The sequence below is a fragment of the Amblyomma mixtum genome, chromosome 8, assembly GCF_055824585.1.
Source record: "Amblyomma mixtum isolate Tamu chromosome 8, ASM5582458v1, whole genome shotgun sequence".
NCBI classification, from domain to species: domain Eukaryota; kingdom Metazoa; phylum Arthropoda; class Arachnida; order Ixodida; family Ixodidae; genus Amblyomma; species Amblyomma mixtum.
In genome coordinates this window covers 25,661,152-25,680,113 of record NC_143019.1, presented here as the reverse complement: position 1 = coordinate 25,680,113, position 18,962 = coordinate 25,661,152, and the positions used below count along the sequence as shown (strand labels likewise).

Sequence of the window (18,962 nt, the reverse complement as noted above, 5' to 3'; positions counted from 1 at the left end):
TGGCGTCCGTTCCTGGATTTCGCGTCGTCGTCGGCCTCGTAACCAGCTCCGCCCCCAATGTCACGCTTTTCAATTGGTCGAAATGCTCGTGACGTCACAGTGCGCGAATTTCAAATGGGGCCAATTGTACTTTGGCTAGTAACCATGCAACCAATCAAAGGGATCGTATAGTGATGCTGCAACTAAGTTGGACTGAGTTTAGTTAATTGCTTAATTAATCAATTAGCCTAATTAATATAGAGGAGAATGAAGAGGTCAGAAGAAAAGAAAAGAAAGACGCGCGCCGCAGCGACAACAGCGTCCGCGGAAGGAGACGCTGCTGAAAAAAAAACAGATAAGTACGAAGCCGCGTTCCCTCCACCACCACGCACTTCCCCACTCAGTAAGACGTTGCTCGTTTCATATACGTTGTGTCGAACATCCTAGACAGTTCCAACAATTGACAGGTTAATGACAGAACACGATGGATAGAAATAAAATAATATAAATATGAAATAGCCTAATTAACCTTTCTAGTTAGACCGCATAAATCAATAAAACCGAGAACGAAATTGGTCGAGTTGGGGAATCGAACCAGGGTCTCCGGAGTGCGATACGAGCACGCTAGCCACTCCGTAATGCCAGCTGAATGGTTTGGAATGAACAAAGGCGCGTCTAGCTAATACGGCGTCTTCGTTCACTCCCATCTTCCTTCTTTCCCTTACGGCGAGGTGCAGGTGTCCACCCAGATATGCGAGAGAGATACATTTCCTTTCCTCAAAAAATAAATTTACCGTCCAGCAAGGCGTACAGCCGAATTGGCGATGGCGTTCTGTGGACTCCCTGGCAGCGTTGCAAGACGCTGTCGCGTTCCACTCTTACAGGCGAAGCTTAACATGTTAACCACACATCAGTAACACACGCAGACAGCCAATGGACGCGTCATTCGCTGGCAGCACTTGATTCATCATTCACAACCACATTCGTGACAGAATGCTGTACTAAGGCTTTCGCCTTGCACCACTTTAGTCGCTAAAGTGACTCCTAATTTTAGAGCGCAGCTCTTTGGCGTCCGTTCCTGGGTTTCGCGTCGTCGTCGGCGTCGGCCTCGTAACCAGCTCCGCCCCCCTTTCATCCCCCCAGCGCTAGCAGCAACCGACTGATAACGACCGACTGATACCGCTGGATGCCGCTGACGCCGCTAGAGAGTCAAGATAACGTGACTGCATAGAACACCGTAGCCGCCATGCAGAAAGAGGAGGAAAGGGTCCCCCCCCGCCCCCCCCCCCCCCCGGTTCTTGTGTGGCGGATAGGGTGCTCTTCAGTTGCCGACGCGCCGGTTATTTCACGTAGGCCCCGGCACGTCGACGAATACGTGACCACCTTCCCACGGCTAGACCTGGTTCTTAGCGCTGCGGAAGCGAGGGTATCATATCGTTTGTGTCGGCATCGGCGGCGTTGTCCCTGAAACCAACTCCGCAGCTGGGGTTGACTCACTATCGAAAAGGTGAAACAGCTTATTTGCTGCGCTCAAATTTCGCATTAGGAAGTAACGTAATCGTCGGTAATTTTTTTGTTCGAGCAACTATTTTTATACTCTGATCATTTAAGGAAAACAAGTGCGCATAACTGGCTCCCCGGGTCAGTGGACGCCTTAAACGCGCTTATAGGTCCGTGGGGTAATGCCAGAGAGAGAGGTGGGCTGCATGCGTTAGCGCTCACAACGGTGGGCGAACTAGCGCGATCAACCATTAACTGCCACGCCAGTGTGGTGGGGCCTCTAATGTAGATATAGAGACAAACAGGAATTTCTTACCACTTATGCGAGAGAGCATCCTTTTCCTCTCGATCATAACGCCTTTCACGGCGGTGACAACCCCGCGAAATGCTTGAACAGGCCTCGTCTTTGAGAACCAGGCATTGGTGCAGCAAGTCGAGCTTATATTCATCTAGTTCTGTGTCCACAAAGTTTCCTCCATGACAATCAAGAACTGTTAGCGGAGTGTTTCTCGAAGAAGGAAAATGTGTAAAAAATAGCAATTTGTCTGTAATTGTTCAGGAGGACACAGGGGCGCAATAAAAGATACGGACATAGAAGTAGACAGGGACGAAGCGCTCCTACTTCTTTGTCCGTGTGTTTTATTGCGCCCCTGTGTCCTCCTGAAAAGTTATGATCCAGCACGCCCAAATACAAGTACTTCTGGGTCTGTAATTGTGCATATATGTATTGCTCGAATTTTTTACCTACATCTATCGAAGTGTTGAAAAGGCTCATGACCTGCGTTGAAATTTCGTGTCAGGAAGTAACGTAATCTTCGGCAATTTTTTTTTATGCCAGTGCTTAATACCGTGTGACGCCAGGTTCGAACAGCATACATATCGCTGAAAGCAAAAGCGCGTGTACTGAGCAGACGTCTCATTGTCATCACCCTATCAAGCTCCACGCCACGCTAGTGGCGTCCTCCCAAAGGCTTATCAGCGTTTGACCGCATGTACGTCAAATATGTTCTTGCAGCTTATAAAGGCAGCTAGGGTTTGGTCTTTTACAGCGGTACTGCGCAGTAGAGATGTGCGCAGCGAACTGCTTGTAATAAATTACAAAACAAGTAAATTCTAAGTTATTGACATTTTCGGTTACCCCTGCTGTTTCTATACGTGCAAATTAATGTGCCCAAAGTATAGCATTTTATCTCCCGCACAAAAACGTGCCCATGAGCGGTTTCTCTTCTGATACAAAATATGACCCGATAAAATCCGCATTATGGAATCATATCCTGGATAACCCAATCTGTACGCTAATCTGAGGTAAGAAATTCGCCGAATTTTCACCCGCCCGCAAAAATGAGTCAAAACGAAGGCCTCGATGTGTTGGGTATAAGATCCTGAGGCGACACATGGGCTTTCAGGGACGCCGTAGAGCAAGAGTCTGAAATAACTAAGGCCATCTGGGGTTCTTGCACTGGCATCGCAAAGCGCACAGGCATCTGATATTGAGGCGAAAGCCTTTAATGCCTCATACTGTCGTTAGCAGACGCGTCGGCAGCAGTGTCAACAGACGCGTCGGAAGATTTGTCCGCCTTTCGGCGTCACTGCTTAAAAAGAAACTGCGCCGAGGGTGGGAATCGCACCAGGGCCTTTAGCATTTGAAGAGGAGACGCTATCACTCCGCCACGAAGGATCAAGGTTAAAGCATGAATAAAGGCGCATCTAGTGAATGCATAGGTTTCATAAAAAAAATAAAAGGAATAAAGTCAAGAAAGGAAAATAAAAATAAGAAAATAAGCAAAAAATAAAAATAAAATAGGATATGAAAATAAATATACAAAAACAATAAACAATTGAAAAGGAGCAAAAAAAATGTGCAAAATAAAAATTAAACAAGAACACAGTGCGCCAGGAAACGCTTTCCCCTTGCAGCACTTTAGAGAGCCAAAGTGCCCCCTGAATTTTTTCCCCTTCGTCCGAACGCACCCACCACGGCCTGAAATGAGTCTACATTGTGCAGTGGAGCACGCCAGCGTCCTAACGACTGATCCACCAGGTCAAGTCTTCAGCGCTGCAAGTCGCTGCAGATGCGAAGCATAGTTGAAGTCTGGAGACGCCGGCGAAAGTTGTCCCTCTCTTCATACCCGTACGTAATGACACTTGACGTATTTCACTTCGCACACGACTGGCCCTTCTAAGTGACCGCGGCGCAGTGTGTAGTGCTTTATATATATATATATATATATATATATATATATATATATATATATATATATATATATATATATTGTAACGTACTTGCTGACGAAGGGGGGCTTTATTAGCAGGCACGAAAGGTTCGAGCTGACCGCCATGGAATGGTTTGGGCAGTCGCGGATTCTGCAAGGTATAGTGGGCTGCAGCTGGCATAACAGGTCGATGGGTGGGTGCTCTTGCAGACTCCAAAAGCCCGTGTTCGGGAGGTAGGCCTTGGTTTCTCCGGCTAGCACGGTGCACAGGGGTGTCCACCAGCGAAGGACTGGAGCCCAGGGTATGCGGAGGAGTATTAGACATATACAGGGACATATAGACATATACAGGGACATACCCAGCGCCTACACCAGACTGTAACGTACTTGCTGACGAAGGGGGGCTTTATTAGCAGGCACGAAAGGGAAGGCCAGGCAAGCTGGGGCAACAACAGCGACAGACTCCACACGGCGCGAGCCCTACTTCGTCGTCGTCGCCCTACTTCGTATGCGCCACCTCGCAATACTAGGTGGCAATATATATATATATATATATATATATATATATATATATATATATATATATATATATATATATGCAACACTAGCGGACGAAGTCTGACTCGGGATTGCTTTTAAAACCCAACGTGTACTAGCAGCTTTCCCTCATTTTCGCTTGCAGAACACTGCCAGGTGTACCATTTCGGTGCGCTGGTAATGACAAAAAAAATGTAATTTACCTCCTTTAAGAATAAATCACATAGGTTATATAAACGACCCTCGCAATGCAGCCGTTCTTTATTATTTTGTGGCTGCATTATGAAGAGTATATTCACCGCGATGCGAAGCCATGAAAGTCGTCTGGAGCCGCAACCGCACTGTTTACGATGGAGGCGAAACACACAGGGCGCACTGACATCGCACAGCGCACGGGAAACGCAAAAGGAGCTGTGTGCTGTTAAATTGTCCCCAAGCGGTGGAAATTATTCCGGAGATATCCACTACAGCGCCCCTTCCTCTCGTTCCTTCTTTCACTCCTTCCTTTATCCCTTCCCTTGCGACGCCGCTTAGATGTCCACCGAGATATGTGAGACAGTTACTGCGTTATTTCCTTCCCTCAAGACACCAATTTTCAATTTTTTTAATTAAATTCAATTTTAAATCGGTTTTTGAGGAAATGAAATGGGGCAGTATCTGTCTCACATATCTCGGTGTTTTTGAACCGCGCCGTAGGGAAGAGCGAAAAGTGGGAGTGAAAGAAGAAAGCGAGAAAGAGGTCTTAATTTTTTCCACATCGGGGCGTCGACGAAGTTAATTCATATTCCGCTTTACGAATCAAACTACTTGCAGATGTTTGCATGGTTAAGCATAAAATCTGCAAAAAACCAACTGACCGCAAGTTGCGGGACTTAATGCTAAATATAATCGCAGGTTGATTTCGCGCTATATTGAGGCAGGAAATTTAGGGGGTTCCTTAAGCTCCGCCTTAAAGGTGTGCAGCGATAGGGTTGATGCGTTCTTTTGGTGGACTCCACAAGCACACACGAATAATGAACTAAAACGGCGCGCACTTTTCGCTGCTCGCGCGCCATCTGTTGTGGCTCAGCCGTACACCATTTCGCGCGGCTTTTAGGTGCCGCCGCATGCCAGCGCCACTACGTCATGCCCTACCACGAGACGGAACTAAGCGCTTCTCGTGATGTAGCACGAGTGCCCGTAACGTCCGAGAAGTTTCGACAGCCACGGAGAATGTCTGACAATCATTAGCGTAGTGTAATTCATGCGACGCATCAGACCGGAAGTGACGCCAACCGAAGTGAGCCAACCGGAAGTGACGCCAACGGACAGACCGGAGCTAAACCGGAAGTAGAAACTAGTGACGTACCCGGATAAGAACGACGTGCCTGATTCCCCAAATTGTCGCAGAAATACGGGGCCGGTTTCTTTCCAATGTGCGTGTTGTCCAGCGCAGAACTAATAGCGGCCTGCGGTCCTCGAAGCTTCTTCCGCACTGAAGCATCAAACGAAGACGCGCAGTTTATACTGCGAAGGCAGCCTGCGAACTGTAATCCAACTGAATTCTACGTCATCCACAGTTAACCCATCGATGTCCATCATAATCTGTCCTTTTTCCACAGTAATACACCATAATCCATCCTAATCGATCTTTAATTTCCTCATGATGTAGGCACTGGCGATTGCATCATCAGGTCACTGGGTGCTCGAACCGCCTGGTGTGTTGTTGCGTTGCGACTGAGAGAAGGATGAAAAAGTAATTGCACGGGCCTGCCAACTGGCTCCAGCCGAGCCACCACCGCTGCCACGTGCAGATAGAGGAGAGTTAAAAGATCAGAGGAAACAGAAAAAGAAAAGACGCGCGTCGCAGCAACAACCGCGTCCGCCGGAGCGGACGCTGGCTGAAAAAACAGATATGCAGCCGTAGCCGCGATTCAAGACCCGCCTGGTGTATAGAAAGAGAGAGAAAAAACATTATTTACAAAGGAATTCGGGGCACGCTCCAGGGTGCCCGCACGACCCAACTGCACTCGATTGTTTATGTTCCTGGGGTAGACAATACCCTCTTTTATTGTACCATCTCCACGCACACGGTTGCTGCCGGCTTTTCTCGTCTAATCACCGGAAATGAACTCATTTCTAAAACCGCAACCACACCTATATGACCCCAACATTTGTTAGTTTAAACAAACAAACAAACAAACCAATATTTAAGCAGTCCTCAGTGTCGCTGCACAATTTTCTTCTTCAGAGGTTTTACTTGACAAATGTAACAAACCTCGCTTCCGTGCCGCCGAATGCGCCTGCTCTCTCGCAAGTGATGCACGAATTTTCGGCAGATTTCGTTTTTAAATTATCATATTTGTTTGGGCTTTGCGGTCGGTAAGAAGGTATCTTATGCGTAGATGTAACTGCGGTGTCAGTGCAACCACGGGGATTTACCCACCGATGAAGGCGTCGATTTTGTAGGCCGCTTGCCGTCAGACGGGGTCACTAATTTGAAAGGGAAATTTACGTCAAGAAATCACCAGAAGATTCATTGGCATCGTTAGGTGTCGCTACGTTCAAAGGGGCAAATTTCCCTCCTGCTTAGAAAACATTTGGCAGTGGCTTATCTCTGGTTAAGACTGGATATACAAGCGAAAAGCTTAAGTTATGCTTGGTTTGACGACATGGCTGTCGCAGGTCGCGCACAATGCACTGGGAGCACCACGATAACGTTGGAGGCGTTCGGCCGTCCACACACTGCCTGTGCGGAGGTGGAGGAGACGGAAATCGGCGCGGTCGAATTCCCAGCTTTTCTGCGTCGTCATACAGCAGCCTCACTTTCTCCTCCTTCCATAGTGAATGCTCACGCCTGTTGTTGTTGCGACTGAGAGAAGAATGGAAAGGAAATTGCACGGGACTGCCAGCTGGCTGGTGGTGGTGGTGGAAAACATTTATTTACACATGCACTACTGGAGGTATTGCATGAGCTGACCCAGAGGGGGCCAGCCCTTACAAGTACTAGGTGGAGGTCCCTAGTTCGGGACCCCAGTGGCGTCGGCCGCCGCCCGGGCTCGCGCGACCAAGGCCCGTTGGGCCTGCAGGTCAGAGCAGCCGAGCAGGGTCGCCTCCCAGTCCTCCCGGGTTGGGTTGGGGTGAGGGGGGATAGCAGGGTTGGAGGGGCAGGCCCACACCATGTGGTAAATGTCCGAAGACTTCTCCGCACAGTGCGGACAGCTGCCCGAGAAAGAAGGGTCGAAGTGTTTGAGAGCTGCCGGGCACAGCAAAGTATTGGTATACAGGCGAAGCAAAAGCCGCTCCTCCGCCTTTGAGAGACCTTTACACGGGCGGGGATAAAGACCATGGCCAGATTGATAATGTAAAACAATGTCTTTAAAGGAGTAAGCGGGAGTGAATTCGAGTTCCTGATCGTCGGGTTCGGAGGGGAATGTCCGGTGAGAGAGCGCGCGGGCGGCGGCGTCAGCTGCCTCATTTCCCTCAAGGCCCATGTGAGCAGGAGCCCAAACGATACGCCGGTGCGCGGGGTCTCCGGTGTAGACGCTGTTTTGGAGAATGCGGTAGGCTGGATATGGTACCCAGGCCTGCTCGACGTTCCGACATGCCCCTCGCGAGTCGGAAATAATTGTTTTTGAATTGGGATCAGATGCAGCCAACGCAATGGCGACCTTCTCCGCGTGTGTTATGTCCAGCCGAGCCACCACCGCTGCCATGTGCAGATAGAGGAGCGTTAAAAGTTCAGAGGAAAGAGAAAAAGAGAAGAAAAGACGCGCGTCGCAGCAACAACGGCGTCCGCCGGAGCGGACGCTGGCTGAAAAATACGCTGTGGCTTAGCTTGGTTAAGCCCGGTAATTGCGAAAGCAATATCCGTACCTACGCCATAGTTTGGTTGGTTTGGTTTATTGGGGTTTAACGTCCTAAAGCAAATGAGGCTATGAGAGACGCCGTAGTGAAGGGCTCCGGAAATTTGACCACCTGGGGTTCTTTAACGTGCACTGACATCGCACAGCACACGGGCCTCTAGAATTTCGCCTTCAAGAAATTCAGCCGCCGCGGCCGGGATCGAGAATTTCGCCTTCAAGAAATTCAGCCGCCGCGGCCGGGATCGAACCCGGTCCAGTCCAGTCCAATCCAATCTAATCTAATCCAATCTAATCCAATCAAGGTCAATGAAGGTCAATGGTGGTCACCGCTGCGGCACGGCAAAGGCGTGAAAGTGCAAGTAGTATTGCTTTCGCAATAAAACAGATAAGCGGCCGTAGCCGCTTTTCGTCACCACCTCCTCCTCCAAGCGCGCGCCTATTCTCTGGCAAGCGGCTATATAGCCGTCCTCGCGCATGCGTAGTAACCGTGGTATACACGCGGCTACAGGAATGAACAAAGGCGCGTCTAGTGAATACGGAGCTGCCTTAGAAGGGTGCTTTAGAGACATGTACTGTGTTGTCGATTCCTTTCCAGTGTACACCAAGATATTAGATATAGGCATTTCCTTTCCTTAAAACCTATTTTCATTTCATTTCATTTTCCATAAAGCCCTTACGACGTGGTTCGGTGTGTCCACCGAGATATGAGAGAGAGGCGTCGTCTCCTTTCCTGAAAACCAATTTTCATTTCATTTTCCTTCCCTTACGGCGCTGTTCGGGTGTCCAACGAGACATGAGACAGGCGTAGCTTCCTTTCCCTGACGTCACTCGGTCGCGGCATAAGGCATACGTGAAGTTGTTCACTGCAAAAAATTCTACTTGCATATCTACACATACCAACGTTACCGGACACATGGGTACTCACAAACAAACATGGCGCAAAGCACGCAAAATTAACTAGAGACGCTCAGCCACCATGGAATCGATGTCCAAACCACACCCCTCCGAACATAACCTTCATGCTCTATCCGAGAACAAAAAAAGCGATACCGATGAAGTGCGTAAATGTTGCTCCTTCTGCTGAGTTTCTTGCTCTTTAGAAAATAATTCACGAAATGAAATTACAATGCCTCATGCAACGCCTTAAACCTTTATTATTCCTTCGCGGACGTTTATTATTCCTTCACGGGGTAGGTTCTCCTGAGGGCTCGTTGGTGTTCTAAGATGGCTCCAAACCGTCTAGTGACTGCGTCCGGTTCCCCTTCGGTGCATCCGCACGTCGGTTCCCTTTCACAGCCGCATGGCCTGGTGTCCACGTGATGAAGCATCTCGTAAAGGTGATTGTCCTCGCCTTGAGTATGTGAATGGCTGCAGTGGATATGCGCCCACTGCTGTACCTTCTGCACGCCTCTTGCGAGTCTGTAATGATGTGTGCATGGGGCTCGTCACTCTGCTGGGTGATGGCGAGTGCCATTGCTGCTTCCTCAGCCTCGAGGATGTTGGTTTTTATCGAAGCGCAGTTGATTTCCCTGAGCTGTTGATCCACCACGCTGGCTACCGAGCCGTATCGGTGTCTGTATGTGGTTGCTTTAACGCATAATACGTCTTTTTCCCCGGCGAAGCTTCTTTCGTGGAATTCGAATCTTGCCTTTCTTCTCGCCTTATGTATATCTGGATGCATGTTTTTGGAATCGGACTGATCTCAATGATCCTCCCGATTTCATTTGGAACTCTCGCTGTGCTGTTGATTTCTTTCAATTGAAAGCGCCCCTCATGCCTAGCAACCGCAGCGTGTTTCTGCCTGTTTCAGACTGTATCAGTCTTGTTTTCTGCGCGAGAAGGTGGGCCTCGATGTGTTCTTGTACTGTGTTGTTTATGCCCAGTTTAAGGAATTTCTCTCTCGAAGTGTTGGCCGGCAGTCCGAGAGCGCATTTGTATGCTCGACGAAGTTTATTCATATTCTGCTTTACTAATTATACTACTTCCGGATGTTTGAATGGTTCAGCATAAAAGTTACAACAAACAACTTGCTGCCAGTTGCATGACTTAATGCGAAATATAAGCGCAGGTTGATTTCGCGCTATATTGATGCAGGAAAATTAGAGGGTTTCTTAAGCTCCGCCTAAAGGGTATGCCGAGATAGCGTTGTTGCGTTCTTTTAGTGGACCCCACAAGCATACACGGATAATGAACTAAGACGGTGCGCACTTTTTTTGCTCCTCGCGCGCCTTCTGTTGGGGCCCAGCTGTACACTAGATCACGTTGGCTTAGGTACCGGCCGCTTGAGGGCACCGCTGTCACATCGCCAACGACGAGACGGAACTAAGCGCTTCTCGTGATGTAGCACAAGTGTCCGTGACGTCACGGAAGTTTCCACAGCCACGCAGAATGTCTGACACTCATTAGCATATAGTGTCATTCATGAGACGCATCTGACCGGAAGTGACGCCAACAGAACTACGAGAAAGCTGAGCTAAACCTGAAGTGAGAACCAGTGTCGCGCCCTGGTTAAAAACGGCGCACCTGGCTCTCCTAATTGTCGCAGAAATACCGGGCCGGTTCCTTTCCAATGTGCGTGTTGTGCAGCGCAAAACTGAGAGCGGCCTGCGGTCTTCGAGGTTTCTTCCGCAATGAGGCATCAAACGAAGAAGTGCAGTTTGTACTGTGAAGGCAGCCTCCGAACCGTAATCCACCTCAATTCTACGTAATTCACGGTTAACGCACCGAAGTCCAACAGAATCCACTCTTTTCCCCCAGCAATACACCGTAATCCATTCTAATCCAACTCTAATTTCCTCATGATGCAGGCATTGCCAATGACGTCATGAGGTCATGAGTTCTCGAACCACTTGGCATGGACAACACCCTCTTCCTTGTACCATCTCCGTACGCAAAGATGCTGCTGGCTTTTCTCATCTAATCACCCGAAATAAACTCATTTCTTAAACTGCCACTAAACTTCTATGTCACGCCAACATTTCAGCAGTGTTCAATGTCTCTGCCGAATATTCTTCTTAAGTGATTTTGCTTCAAACATATAAAAGATCCCGGTCACGTGCCGAAGGAGCAGATTGCCTGCTTTCTCGTGAGTGATGCTCGAATTTTGGTAAATTGTTAAATTGATGTTTTGAGGAAAGGAAATGGCGCAGTATCTCTCTCACATATATCGGCGGACACCTGAACCACGCCGTAAGGGAAGAGAGGAAGGTAGGAGTGAAAGAAGAAAGAGAGAAATAGGTGCCGTAGTGGAGGTGTCCGGAATAATGTCGACCGCCTGGGGATCTTTAACGTTGATTTCATTTTTGCATTTTCATATTCTGTTGGTCTTTGCAGTCGGCAACAAAAGCACAGACCCAATTGCGGTGTGGTGGTGGTGGAAACTTTTATTGCCAATGATGTAAATCGTGGGGGCGAAGCCCCCTACATGGCACTTGGATGCCTCCTCAATGTGAGGAGGAGGCACCCTTACAACGCGAAGGATAGCCCCTGGAGCGCAATCCTTCTGTGAGCGCTGGAGATGATCCGGCGCTGGTCTTGAGCGGACGAGCTGGTCAGAAGAGACTCCCAGTAAGACTCCGCCGCGGTTGGTGATGGGGGATGAGGGAAGGTGAGCGCATCCGCAGCAATTTGCCCACCAACGATGACGTCGATATTGTCGGTCAATGGGTATCAAGAAAATATACGTCAAGAAACCACTGCATGGTTCACTGCCATCGGTAGGTGTCGCTGCGTTCAAAGGGGTAAATTTCCCACGTCTTTACGAAAAATTTTATTTACATATCGACACATGCCACAAGTAGAAAAAAATTTGCAATAAAATAAAGTTGAAAGATAGAGGATAACACCTCTGAATACCACCTTGATGTTCTATGCGAGAACACAAGCAGCTATACCAATGAAGTACGTAATTGTTGATCAGAAGGCTGTTTCACCTTGTTTAGAAAAGAATTCATGAAATTAAATTGCCATGCCTCACACAACGCGTTAAACCTTTAATATTCCTTCGTTCGTTAGAACAAAGGAACGATTAAATGCGTCGGGAAACGATCGCGTGTCAGAACGCAATGACCCTCTCCAAGCTATCGCCCTAGTAGCACGCTTTGTTGCCTCAGTGTGGCCACAACGTTACCTTCTAACATTGCCTTAACGTGGCTAGCGTCCTCTTTTTGCCACGTTAACGCAACATACATAAGACAACGTTGAGACAATATTGCTCCAATGTTACATCAACTTTCAGTCAATGTTAAAGCAACTTCTGGAGACAATATTAATACAACACTGCTACAACATTTTCTTAATGTTGATACAACTTTTTATTCGCACACATGCAACATTCCCACGACAATGTTACTACAATATTGCTGCAATGCTGTCATAATGTTTCAGAAACATTTAGACAGCATTCTAAATTACTGAAATATTTCAGCGACCAATAATGGCTGCTGCTCCATAAAGTGACCTCTTGAAAGACTAAACTGTGTACAATGGCATCATCATACCAGAATGGTTACAGCAGCTTAAGGTCAAAAGAATGAGCAATTGACATTACTCCTTGCTACACAGTAATGCGGTGCTTGCTATAGAATACAAATACAAGACTGCACTGCACAACACATTGTATTTCCATACTTTCCAGACCGCTTGCTCTAAATAAATCCTTAAATGTTACATTCATTAGCTCTCTACCAGTGCTCCTATCGTTTAGATGCAACAAGATTCCATGACATGGTTATTCTGACAATTAGACTGATTTATTTAAATAGACAGAAATATAATTTCGAAAAAGGAAGCAGACTTATAATACACTCAACAATACAGCTTGAAAAATGCAACACGAGGGCTTACATTTTCACGGATATGATTTATTTATTTACTTCACAAAGAATTTTGCAACAAATCTAAAAAAAAACAGTACACATGTGAGCTACTCGGGAACAAGAACCAGAGCTAATGTTTTAAACAGTTACTAGGCACATTACCATAGCATGAAAACGTGCACACACCTCTCAACTGGCATGTTATAAATACAAAACACTTGAGTAACCTATTTATACAACAATAGCACACCTTGAAAACATGCACCACCTGGACTTTGTATTTCCCAAATATAACACATTCATTTTGTGCACAAAATTGCAACAAATAAACAAAGTAGCAGTTCAACCTAGTTGGCCATTCAGAAACAAGGAGCAGAGGTATTATGAACAGCAGAGTTAGTTGTTGGGCTGTTTGACATCGCTGACTTAAGTGCATAGTTTTCCAGCCCTACGGAACACACACACACAGATACATGAGCCGCCGCGGTGGTTCAGTGGTTATGGTGCTCGCTGCTGGCCTGTTAAGACACTGGTTCTATCCTGGCCGCGGTGGTTGCATTTCGATGGAGGCAAAATGCTAGAGGCCCATAAATGCAATCTGCATGCAAGAGATCTAAAGAATGAAGACAGGTTCCAAACTTGTCAAGCACTGCAGTGATTGTACAGAGATTTTCAAGTGCGAAGATCCTTAGCAGAAGCAGACCACAAACCACATGTGAAGCGACAGAGACGCATCACATTAAAAAAGCTGGTTCACAATGTGCGAGCAATACTTCAATTGTATCATATAATGCAGATATGATGTTTCTTTCATAGTTTTTATGATAAAGGCTGGTCTGAGAGCATTTAAGCAGTGTCTGTGCCGTTAAATAACCAGTTGTCAGTGAGCGCTGTGTTTTATCCTTCTTCCCAACTTCAGTAAAACGGCAAGTTGGTACCTACTTGAAGAAAACAGCGCAGCAACAAGCACAAGAGAGAAGATGGGACAGGTGCTGACCAGCAACTGAAGGTTTATTGAAAAGGAACACTTAAAATATACTCACTTTACAACCAAGAGCGCACATGAGCTGCGCAAACAACACCGATAAGCTATCAACTTCAGTCATGGTGGTCAAGATTCAACAGTCCACAGTCATGAACGACTGTCTGTCCTTGTTCATGATTGTGAACTATTGTATCCTGACCACCATGACTGAAGTTGACAGGTTATCAGTGTTATTCGCGCAGTTCATGCGCACTCTTGGTTCTGAAGAGAGTATATTTTATGCGTTCCTTTTCAATAAACCTTCACTTGCTAGTCAGCACCTGTCTCATCTTCTCTCTTGCCCCTGTTGCTGCGCTGTTTTCTTCAAGTATCCTTCTTCCCTTCTTTGGTCATGCACCGTTGCACTGGAAAACTACAAATTTAAAGTACTGTCAACATTTGCCTGAACAATTTAGCACGTCTAAAATATGCTTGTCTTCTGGTAGCCTCCAGCTGCTCACGATGATGGTCTCTTCTAATTCATGATGTCACAAGCGAAGCTGCATCCCTGCAAAAAAAAGAACAAAAAATTTCCTAATATAAGCATACACGTCTAATAACAAATCTTCTACACTCCTCAAGGAACACAGACATTGGACAGCTCTGTTTAAAGAATTTATGTCCAGTCACTTGGCTCAAACCAAAATAGTGAAAAAAAAGCCCTTCCCTGGCACCGCGAGCATATTTTAACAGCCTGAGCAACAAATTGTTCTGAAAGTGGCTAAAAAATGCATTCATTACATAAAAGACATCGACTATTCATGCCACCTAAAATTCCTCCAAAGCAAGCAAATAATTTACAAACAAAAATTCCCATTCCCGCACCTCACAGCGATTTCCAGTGCTGCTGTCTCGCTTGAATCCTGCCTTACAAGCGGACATACTGATGTCATCCATGGGGACGACCATTCAATTGCTTAAAACCACAAGGGCGTTTGTAGATGAAGGCGTAGCCGGCTGGAGGTGGTTGCACATCACTCCCTTTGTCTTCCCTCAATTGTGCCATGGCAGGTGGCCGACAAAGTAAACCGAGCGAAGAGGGCAGGCCCAGCCTATAGTCTTTTTCAGTCTCACTGCTGTGCACAATTTGAAAGGCAAAGTTGCTAACGGCCGATTCTTCCTGGGCTACATAAGCTAGATCACAAACTGATGATGGGTGCAGGGGTCAAGTGGATGCAGCTAGCACAGGAAAGGGCTAATTTGGGGAATATGGGAGAGGCTGTCGCCCTGCAGTGGTTATAGTCTGGCTGACGATGATGAAGGATGATTGAACACCAATGAATATTTCACTTTTCTTACCCTTGGCGCAAATCGCTGCACAGTCCCATAAATGTTGGTTATAAGGGTATTGGGAATGAGAAGGCAAAGACTAGTATAATGCAGCAGCGTCAGTTTCGAGTGAAAGAACAAATTCTGGTTCCTTGCTTAAAATGCCGCTGGATTTATACTATCTTCCAGTAGAATGCATGAGAACTGGTGTAATGCCCTCGCACAAAGTGCAGACGTTAAGGAACATGCACATGTTCTTCCAGAGAACGAAACATTCCAAAGTAGTGGTAATGACCATCGGTCATCACTGCTGGATCAGTATGCCTCTGCGTCTTTAGTAATTTTCTAGCATCCGTGGGTAACTCTGGATGGTATGGCTTCAGCACTTTAAGCAGGGAATGCAGGTGAGAAGCAGGCTATTAATTGCCCACTCGCGCAAGTCGTGCTCTAGACATTGAGTAGCGGCACCAGACTCAAGTGTCATCCTATCTTCATAAACCACCAACTCCTTATTGTCAGAAATCCGCGACAACTCCTATGTTGCCCTTTCTATGTCAGAGATGCTGCTAGCGGTGCTAAAATCCGACAAGTGAACTGCGGCTTTCAACTGCGTCCTCGCCTGGCGCTGATAAAGAGGATAAAATAATATTATGCGATCAAAAGGCATCTTGATACTGTTCTGCTCATGTTGCGTACAATCTGCTGCTATGACCATTATCAAGCCTAACAACAGAAAAACAGTTTTCTAGTTCGTCGTGAACAACCTCTGCTGTTCTTCGGCGTCGTTGCTGAATGGACACTTCGCTTAGCGAACACTTCATTCTCTTCATGTACAACGAATGTAACACTTTATCAAACTATCACGAAGAACCAACACAACTCACAGCACAACAATGGAAGTCTAGAAATCACTCACCATCGAGATCATCCTCTGGGCAAGCCTTTGTTGTTTCAGCTGAATTCCAGTGAAACCACAACGAAACACAGCAGCGCGGGCACGGCGACCGCAAGAAAAACTGTACTAGAAGAACAAAAAACGTGAATATCTTGCCACGACTGCCACTGACACGCAACGCAGGTTCTACGATGAGCGCGCATCGCAGGATTGGCTCTCGGCGCGGCCGCGGTTTGGATTTGGATGATTTGGATGGATGGATGGATGGATGGATGGATGGATGGATGGATGGATGGATGGATGGATGGATGGATGGATGGATGGATGGATGGATGGATGGATGGATGGATGGATGGATGGATGGATGGATGGATGGATGGATGGATGGATGGATGGATGGATGGATGGATGGATGGATGGATGGATGGATGGATGGATGGATGGATGGATGGATGGATGGATGGATGGATGGATGGATGGATGGATGGATGGATGGATGATAATGGCTTTACCCTTTCTACCGGGCGGTAGCTTTCGCCACCTAGCCTATACTTCCCCCATTGTTGATTTATTTTTCCTTCCCCTTTCTTTGTGATAGTGATATCCATGGCCATTAGACTGCGGGGCGTCAGTGAAACCAGAACTAAATTTCTTCGGCAGTTTTAATTTTGTCTGCATGTTTAATTGAAAAACAACGTACTTCCAGCTCATTAAAAATATTTTAGATAGAAATATATCTTTCTACATTAGTGTCACAGAGTGCAAGTACACTTGGACTGCTCACCATTTGCATATGCAAACTTGCCCTCGAAGTAAAAATTAATAAATAAATTAATACTGTCATGGTGAGTAGAAGTGATCTGGTACCGGCTTTTCTATTTGGGCTTCAGAAATAGCCCGAGAGGGCAGACAGTTAACCTATAGCAGGAATGTTATATCAATGTCATCGTATGTGATTCAACATTTATTCATCATTTGACAATATTGCTGCAATGTAAAAAGACCACTTTAGGGCAACGTTATCAGCATGTTGCTTGGCAACATTGCAGCAACATTATCTAATGTTGAAGAATGTTAGCACAACATAGTACAACATTGGCAATGTTGTTGCAACATTGCAGTAACATACTGTGCTACTAGGGCGCTCACCCCATTTCCTCCATTCTTGCCACTTTCTCACTCCTTGTCATCCGCTTCCATCGCACGTGTGCCCATTCCTCGAGGGTTATGTGAATTGGCTGCTGAGTTCGACAATAGTTTATGGGGGCTGAACGTCCTAGAGTGCCTCAGGCTGTGAGGGTGGTGCTTGTGAGTGAGTGAGTGAAAACTTTATTAGCTCTAGATTCGGTTGTATTCGGCGGTTTTGAGATGGCTTCGTCCATCTTGCTGAAAGGTCGGTTGCCCTTAGTCCAAGGCTCCGCTGGATGCTGCTGCCAGTTTTGCTCGCCGAATCAGACCTTCTTGGTCGACCCGGCTATCGCTGGAGAGCACTCCCTCCCATTGCTCCGCACTCGGGTTTGTTATCACTGGTACCACGCTTATTCTCTGGCATGCCCACGTTATGTGGTACAGCGTGGAGGGTTCTTGGCACCAAGGGCATTTGTCATTGTATTGTGTTGGATACAGTTTGTTGAGTACGTGTAGGTTCGGGTAGGAGCCCGTCTGTAGCTGCTTCCACGCGACAGAGTCCTCTCTGCTAAGGGAGTTGTCCGGTGGTGGATACTGCTTTCTGCAGCCCTTGTAAAAATTTAGTATCGCCGAATAATCTTGGTGCTTGTGAAAAAATTGGCGGGGGCTTAGCTTTGGTTAAGCCTGGTAGGTTGCGAAATCAAAAGCGCAGCGCCTCCAAAAGAGTGAACGCAGTGCGCCACGCCTACAGGTCACACGTGGCTATCCGCCGCTGATGGTGGGGGTGGTGTAAAACATTTATTTATACTATGTACAAGAGAGGTATTGCTTGGACCGTGGTGGTAGTGGTGGTGAAGACATTTATTCAGAACAGGAGGTGTTTTGATCGGCCCGTAAGGGACCGATCCTTACTAACACTAGGTGGAGGTCCCTAGTTTGGGCCCCCGTGGCGGTAGCCGCCGCCCGGGCGCGCCCGACTAAGGCTTGTTGGGCCTGTAAGTCGTGGCAGCCGAGTAGGGTCTCCTCCCAGTCCTCCCGGGTTGGGTTGGGGATAGGGGGAATGGCCGGGTTGGAGGGGCAGGCCCACACCATATGATAGGTGTCCGAAGACACCGCACCACAGTGCGGGCAGTTGCCGCTAAAGGAGGGGTCAAAATGTTTTAGTGCTGCCGGGCACAGCAATGTATTGGTGAAGAGGCGGAGAAGAAGCCGCTCATCCGCCTTCTTGAGGCCTTTACATGGGCTAGGGTAAAGGCGATGGCTATCTTGAAAGTGGGTTGCGATATTTTTGAACGTATAAACCCGATTAAAATCGGGTTCCTGATCACGTGGGGAGGAGAGAACAGCCCGGTGATAGAGCGCGCGGGCGGCTGCGTCTGCTGCCTCGTTTCCTGCCAACCCCTGATGAGCAGGGGCCCATATGAGGTGACGGTGTGCGGGGTCCGTATCCCGTATGCAATTTTGGTATATTCGATAGGCCAGGAAGGGAGTGCTGCCTTGTTCGACGTTCCGACAGGCCCCTCGCGAGTCGGTAATTATGTATTTTGAATTGGAATGTGAGGCCGCGAGAGCAATCGCGACCTCTTCTGCTTGTGTTGCACTGCGGGCTCTGAAAGTGAGGCCGTTAACTGTGTTGCTGTTGTGAACTACCGCGGCCGTGTACCATCCCCCGTGATGAGGGCCGGAGGCGTCCACGTAGTATACACCTGTTTTGTTGCCATAATATCGGGCTAGCGCTTCCTCTCGTGCCAGGCG

General features: G+C 47.5%; 1 protein-coding gene and 1 long non-coding RNA gene across 2 annotated transcripts in view; both read right to left on the bottom strand.

The window, feature by feature from the left end:
- Positions 1–18,962, bottom strand: part of LOC149331763 (membrane metallo-endopeptidase-like 1) — a 607,819-nt gene that overhangs the window by 466,516 nt on the left and 122,341 nt on the right. The window lies entirely within an intron of this gene.
- LOC149331766 (uncharacterized) lies at positions 13,000–16,284 on the bottom strand. The gene is made up of 2 exons (XR_016285098.1): positions 16,101–16,284; positions 13,000–14,423 (listed from the first exon to the last, which is right to left on the bottom strand). It is a non-coding gene; the product is annotated as an uncharacterized LOC149331766 (long non-coding RNA).